The sequence below is a fragment of the Berghia stephanieae genome, unplaced genomic scaffold, assembly GCF_034508935.2.
Source record: "Berghia stephanieae isolate SIO BIC M18660-M18661 unplaced genomic scaffold, UCSD_Bste_1.3 scaffold511, whole genome shotgun sequence".
Lineage (NCBI taxonomy): Eukaryota > Metazoa > Mollusca > Gastropoda > Nudibranchia > Aeolidiidae > Berghia > Berghia stephanieae.
The window spans coordinates 2501-10000 of record NW_027626523.1 but is presented as its reverse complement, the minus strand read 5'-3'; the positions used below and the strand labels follow the sequence as shown (position 1 = coordinate 10000).

The 7500-nt window shown below is 37.2% G+C and overlaps 1 long non-coding RNA gene and 1 other non-coding gene across 3 annotated transcripts in view; both read left to right on the top strand.

Annotated features, from left to right (window-relative positions):
* Window positions 1-77: 77 nt before the first annotated feature.
* On the top strand, window positions 78-196 carry LOC144961959 (5S ribosomal RNA). Its single transcript, XR_013643323.1, has one exon. It is a non-coding gene; the product is annotated as a 5S ribosomal RNA (ribosomal RNA).
* Window positions 197-2780: 2584 nt separating this feature from the next.
* LOC144961958 (uncharacterized) overlaps window positions 2781-7500 on the top strand; it is a 5609-nt gene continuing 889 nt past the window's right edge. Inside the window, exons 1-2 of one of the 2 annotated variants that reach the window (XR_013643322.1) lie at window positions 2781-3083; window positions 3484-3790. This is a non-coding gene — a long non-coding RNA (uncharacterized LOC144961958). Of the gene's footprint in view, window positions 3126-3483; window positions 3791-7500 lie in introns of both variants that reach the window. The other variant, XR_013643321.1, reaches the window with a different exon arrangement.

Below are 7500 nucleotides of genomic sequence, written 5' to 3'. Positions count from 1 at the left end.
TACATTTCTAAACTATCTTCATAAATTAGCAATAGTGTATCTTAATGTTATATTAAATTCTATTTTCGACACTTGTTGTCTACGACCATACTACGTTGAAAATACCTGTTCTCGTCCGATCACGGAAGTCAAGCAACGTCAGGCGTGGTTAGTTCTTAGATGGGTGACCGCTTGGGAACCCCACGTGTTGTAGACATATTTTTTTTTTTAATTTATCTATTTTACAATTTTATTATAATATTTTTAAAAATGTTATTTGTTTTTGTTTTTAAATTGTTATTTTAATTTTGTTTGTTTTTAGTAGTAGTAGTACTGCGACAGTGTTGGTTATGAGAGATTTACTGCTGTGACGAGGAGCCCAAAACCATTTGGATTGGCAACTGCATGAAGTTCGTAAATGTAGGTCTTGTCCTTACACTTTGTGTAACTATCTAGTGACTGGAGACGTGTTAGTCGTTTTCAGTTTGCAACTTATTTTCGAACGCTACCGCCAGCAAACCCATTACAATGCCACACTTGCGAACACCACCGAATAATTTTATCGAATTCTTTTTACAAGCAGACAATTTAATTTAACTCTCTCCTTACTGACTAAATTCAGGATTATTCCCGAAATATTATACTTATTCAACACAAAAATGTTTTTTTTTTAAAACTCAATTTGAAAGCAGTGGGTACATTCTATTCATCATTTCTCCAGTAATAACCGATACGTTATGACTGATTGCCAGAGTGGTTCTATATCAGATGCTTTTTCTATGGGTCTTAGCAACCTGTATGCAAATGTTCATGCTTTCAACCCGAATTTGCACGGTTTTAGCCTAATTCCCCCTACTGTAAGACGAGCTTTACAAAACAGCATTTCTAATGTTGTGACGTACAAAACAATCTGAATAACAGTAATGTTCACTGTATCGTAACAAATGTGACGGTTTTCCTGTAGTTGGTAAGGAAAGGGTTAAACGATAAAAATCTGAAAAAGAGTGTAAGATTCAGTGGCAGACAAAGCAGAGAGAGAAAAATGCAAGAAATAAAAACACCATCCCCCCCCCCCCCCCCCCCCCCCCCCCAAAAAAAAATAGCCTGCCTATTGGGGATTGTTTTGTTTTTGTCTTTCAGGGTTTTACGGCACTTGCAACACATTAAGGACATATCAGCGCCAGTAAAAAGGAAGAAAATGGGATAGAAAAAAAGTTCTAGAATTATAACTAAAGCTTCCTAGAAAAAGTAAGACATGGGGGAACTGGTTCAAATAAGAAACAGGTGCAGATTCCAAGAGCACACTATCAAGTACTTAGTTTGAGATCACTAAAAGTATCATCCAGACACAAGCACAGGTCCCCACTAAGAGGAATACACTCAAATGTGTTTACAAATCATATTTAATATAAAGAAAACATAATACAGTGCATAACAGGGAGATGATTTACAAGGAAAAAAAATATCATCTCCCAAAACTAACTATAAATTTGACTGGTTCCCTCTCAGTCAGGGTATCTGACCAGGACCAGGACAAAACCAAGTAATCTCATTCCAAGACAAAGACAGAAATCATGGCGGAAAACAGATACAGGGGGATAGAAGACACAGTATGTACCACCCAGATTGGGGATCGATATGCAGTCAGTTAAGTAATAGATTCAGAAAGATTGCATGAAGTAACAGCTGAGAAAAGGAGTTGACAAAGGCAGCAATCGTATTTTGAAATCATGTTTTAAAAAGTGTATTCCCACCACGCCACCTCCGTCCCTCCCTCCCGAAAAGATTTAGAATAGATATGGTGCAGATTCAAATATTATTTCTAAAACTGGTATTCAATAATAAATTAAAAATTGCCATGACATCAAAAGATACAGTCGCCTATGCATTCCATGAAGGAATATAGATGATTCATCAAACAACAGGAATCACCCATGTTGTCCAAGTGAGCAAATTGGGTGTTAATTAACTTGCCCGAGGAAAAAAACGAAAGTGTCTGAAGCGGGGCTCGAGCCCGGGTCGTTCCGGGTCACAGTGCAATTCCTTAACCACTCGGTCACTTCGGCCCCAATGATAATAAATAAACAAATAAATAAAACTCTGTCGACTACCAAATCAGTTGTAGGCGACATGTACATATATACAGGTCTGACATCCGAACCGACTTAATGGCCTAGTTTAACAATATTTTGCGTAATTTTTGAGATTTCCTTTACAACAATGAGCCCATAAGGAATTGGGTTATCAGATCTGCAAATAAATGCACGTCGGTGGTTGCTGCTTCTTATGGTTCACACTATTATGTTATGCCGATCGACCCAATCAGCAAAGTCCGGTCCGCATTCGTGCACCGTCGCATGTCGGTGGTGGGCGATGGATTGGGGTAATTCTTTTAGTCATCGCTTGAGTTTGCAATAGCTAAATATATTATTATATCATAGGTACAGAGTAGATGAAAAAATGCAAACGGTGTTCGAATAATTTGACTGTCCGCCTGTTCCAACGCCGCTAATCGTCGTAAACTTCGGCCTGCTTGTTGACCTGGTTACCGTTGAATGCTGCAATTTTTTAAATATAATAATAGTAATAGACACACATGACTTCTTCGTGTGTTTGCTGAAGTTGGTTATCACCCTTTCGGTCATGTAGTATGTAGGTATAAGTAGAAGACACAGTCACTTAGTAACTGTCTTTTTTTAATTTTCAACACTAGGTAGGGTATATTTACTTTTTATTTTTTCTTGCACAGTGTACACATACATGCATACATACACAGGCTTTTACAAACACAGACTCACACGCACGCACTCACACACACACACACACACACACACACACACACACACACATGCACACACATTGCAGTTATAATCACGGGTGCATAACGACTCGACATAATATTTAACCGACATAATTTGAATAACAAAACACGACAATCTACGAAGTTTCAAGTACACCAACCCGCACTGTTCTTCCTGTCAAGAGCACTCTAAGATATTTTAAGAAGTTCATAGTGATACATCCTATTGTAAACACGCAAATGTACTTTTGTTTATTTTTATATTTCAAAAGGGAATCTACCATTATCGTGATTGGATAAGCGTGTAATTATAGATAACATGTGTTTCGAATTGTCCTAATCAGAGGTGTTGTATGCTATCGTTTACATTTACAGTTATAATTTATAATATATTATATTAATATTATAATATATTATATTAAATCGTGTCTACTCATCGGTATGGTGAATTTAAACGGTGTGTGTGTGTGTCTGTGTGTATGTGTATATGTGTGTGTGTTTTGTGTGTGTGTGTGTTTGTTATGTGTGTGTATGTGTATATGTGTGTGTGTGTGTGTGTGTGTGTGTGTGTGTGTGTGTTTTGAACCGTAACAAAGTTGACATTGAGATCGCGGGAATTGTTGGACATTAAAATTCGAATTTTTCGGATTAATTGATCGATACGTTACCTTTGACATTCGATAACTTGTATCGATTTGTTGCAGTTTATAATTCAATTGGAGAACTATAATATTCACGTTGTTAATATAATATTATTGTGAAGTGCATTTAACGATTTCAAAAATTGATATTTGACAGGATAAATAGCCTTAACGTTTATTGTTAAATGTGACACCTGAACTTAAAGAGTTACTTTGGTTTGTTGACAAGTTGAAAGTGTAAAAACTAATTCTAGCAACAACAAAATGAGGCTTATGCCTAGATTTGCCACTTTGTTCTATGAATCCCTCATAAGGCACGGTGAGAAGCATTGTCCCCCACGAATGAGACCGTTATGGGAACATCCAGCTGGTGAGTTAACCTTTCTGTACTCTGGAAAATAAAAACACAAACTTTTTTGGGCCTGAAGAGGAGACTCGTCCTACAAATAATATTATCGATTAAAATGTGTCCCTCATCTTGTCAAAAACTCTGAAACCTAAGACTTTAAAAAAAAGGAGTCCCAGGTTTGGAAGTTTTTGAAGTCTCCGTTTTTGGCAGTTTTTGACAAGATGAGAGTCATTTTACTTGGCGTCCCAGGTTTGAAAATGTTTGATAAGGTGAGTGAGGATCATTATAATCGATCGGTATTTGAAGGACGAGTTTTCTAGCCAAACTTTTAAAATATGTCGGGTTTTTTTGCTTCAGAGTACGTCATCATATTTATATTTTATAGATAGTATGCGCTTGGTTAAGAAGCTCATAACATTGCCATCCGGAAGTATAACTGACCAACACACAAAACTGTGTGTATCCATGAACGTTTATAGTCCGGTTAATACAGTTTAGTGAGCATTACTCATAAACGCGGATGGCAAAAAACAATAACAAAGACCTGAGTGACGTCAACTAAGAACTATCTATAGATAGAATGCGCTTGGCCAAGGAGTTCACAACATTGCCATCCGGAAGTAGAACGGACCAACACACACACTCTGTGTAACCATGAACTTTCATAGTCTGGTTAATACAGTTTAGTGAGAACAACTCACAAACGCGGATGGCAAAAACAATAACAAAGGCCTGAGTGACGTCATCTGCATACTATCTATATCAAATGTGACCCACCGCCTCAAACCGGCGTTACTTAGAGAAGAACCAGATGCCAAAGATTATTTTAATGTTAAAGTTAGAGTTCGGCTATGTGGTCTAGTGGTATGGCTCTCGCTTTCGGATCGGAAGGCCCTGGGTTCGAACCTCTATAGATAGTATGCAGATGTCGTCACTCAGGCCTTTGTTATTGTTTTTGCCATCCGCGTTTGTGAGTTGTTCTCACTAAACTGTATTAACCAGACTATAAAAGTTCATGGTTACACAGAGTTTGTGTGTTGGTCCGTTATACTTCCGGATGGCAATGTTGTGAACTCCTTGGCCAAGCGCAATCTATCTATAGTCTCTACGGTTCTAGCGTAGCCATCGTTAACATAAAGCCTGACACTAGAACCCTCTAGGACTTACAGTTTGACGTCATTTTAAAGGTTTGTGCAGCGTTAGTGAGTTGCCGTTAGTAGATCTCAAGGAAACAAGTGATCCCATTGGTTTAATACAACTCAAAATTTGATTTCTTTTCTGGCGAAAGACTTGTCTTTTGACGTCATTTTTTGGTCAATCTTTTATATCTCCGAATATTTAAAGTATAATCCATTCTCCTTAGTATGAGTTTTAACCTACACATATAAAAAAGTCACGTCCATTTTAACGCTTGATCCGAGTGTTTGTATTTTGTAAAAATGATGAAAACCTACCCCTCCGATGAAATATTTGCAACAATTAAAACGCACTTATTCAAAACATGAAGTGAAGTGTTATCAAAATTCCTGCACAAACACTCTGCTCTTGAAAATTTTAGCAAAGCTACCCCAAATGCAAACTTTAGATGTAGCAATTACTTGTTGGGCTATAAGACTTAGATAATTCATTTCAAAGAGAAAAATATTGTTTAAAATATGATATAATATAAGATGATACAATGCAATCTGCAGTCAGTAATGTTTAAAAGTACGTCTCCTCTCTGCAGCTTGGCATATATTCCTCTAAAAGCAAAAAAAAAAAAAAAAGGGGGGGGGGGTCTATAATATAGATGGTTCGATGTTGACGTCACTCAGGTCTTTGTTATTGTTTTTTTTTTTTTTTGCCATCGGCCTTTATGAGTAATTATCATTTAACTGTATAAACCTGACTATAAACGATCAGGTTAAACACAGTTTTGTGTGTTGGTCCGTTATACTTCCGGATGGCAATGTTGTGAACTCCTTAGCCAAGCGCATAATATCTATAGGACGATGACCAAGTGTGTTCAAACTACGAATGCAGCGAGCTTTGCATATTTGCTTAGATTAGAATATATAATTTTCTCAAAAGATTTGAGTTGCCTTAAAGGAAAGGAGGGTGTAGACTGCAATTTGTAGACAATTCTGTTTCGACGCACATCTGTACATTTTGGTATACGTTTCTAAAAGCCTAGAGAGACTAATTACACAGTCAAGACTGCTCAAACTACCAATGTAGTGAGCTTTACATAAGTGCAAGGAATAAAACCAAATAAATTCTCCCATGGGATGCTCAGCAAAGACGTGTGTTATCTCAAGACAAAGGAGAGTATAGAATACAATTTGCAGACAGTACTGTTTCCACGTACACCACTACATATTGGTATGTGCTTCCAAAAGCCAAAGGAGACTGATATGATATATGGCCATGAGTGCAAAACTATGAATGTCGTGAGTGTTATATATTTGTAAGGAATAAAACCTAACATATTCTCTCAAGAGTGTTCAACCGAGACTTCAGGAGCCTATAGATTATAATCTGCCGTCAGTACTGTCTTAACGCAGGGCATATTATGCTTCTTAAAGCAAAGGGACACTGCATAATATGGCCAAGAGTGCCCAAACCACGGATGTAGTGGGTTTTGTCTATCTGCAAGGAATACAGACAAATATATTCTCCCTAGAGTGCTCAACTAAGACTTCAGACGTCTTAAAGCAAAAGATCGTATAGAATGCAATCTGAAGATAGTAGTTCTGTTTCGGTTCCGGAAAATAAAAAGTACCAAAAATAAGAGGTGATGAAGAAAGAGAATGAGTTATAGTTATATAAGAAATCGTTGTTTGATTTCCATTCCAATGTAAATTGGCCTAGATACATCAAAGTATATTTGCATTCAATCGTTATATAGAATAATATCATAGTTGCACGCCAAGAATACGACATTTATACATGCTACCACAGTACTATCTACATGCTAGTCGTCTGAAAATGGTGTTATGTCTGGCGAATCTAGATCTAGTGCCAATGCAATCAATTGGAAGCTTCACATAAAACTTGAGTTAAAATATACCTCCTTTAAGAGAGAGAGATAGGGAGATAGAGGGGGATAGAGGGAGAACGAGAGAGAGAGAGAGTGAGAGTGTGTGTGTGTTGGGGGAGGGGGGGGGAGAGAGAAAGAGAGTGAGAGAAAGAGATAGAGTGGGAGAATTTTGTTTTTCTTACTTTTACTTCAAAAAACGTAATTTCTGATTTTTCTGAGTTAAAAGCATAAATGTCTTCATTTAGTAGACATAATATAATTCCGACAAAATACCAAATTGACACGGTGGGTTACATAGGCATACAATGTTCAACGAACGTATAGTGTGTGTGTGTGTGTGTGTGTGTATGTTTGCTTGTTTGTGTATGTATTTGGGGTTGTGTGTGTGTATGCGTGTTTGTGCACGAACACAAGCGGAGAGACATAGCTAAAGATAATATTATATAGAGTAAAATTAGCTGTTCCGCCAATGTTCTCACAAAAGACAAGATTTTGGCCGCGAAATAAAACAAATCGTGAGTTGTATTAAATAGTTCAAACGATAGAATCACCTGTTTCTTTGAGCTCACTAGACACTGCAAATACCTAAATATGACGTCAAACTGTAAGTCCTAGAGAGTTAACGATGGCTACGATATGGCCCATGGCCCATATATGGCACTAATACATTTCTTTTATTTCCGACACGAGTAACGTTCTTATGGTTAGGTAA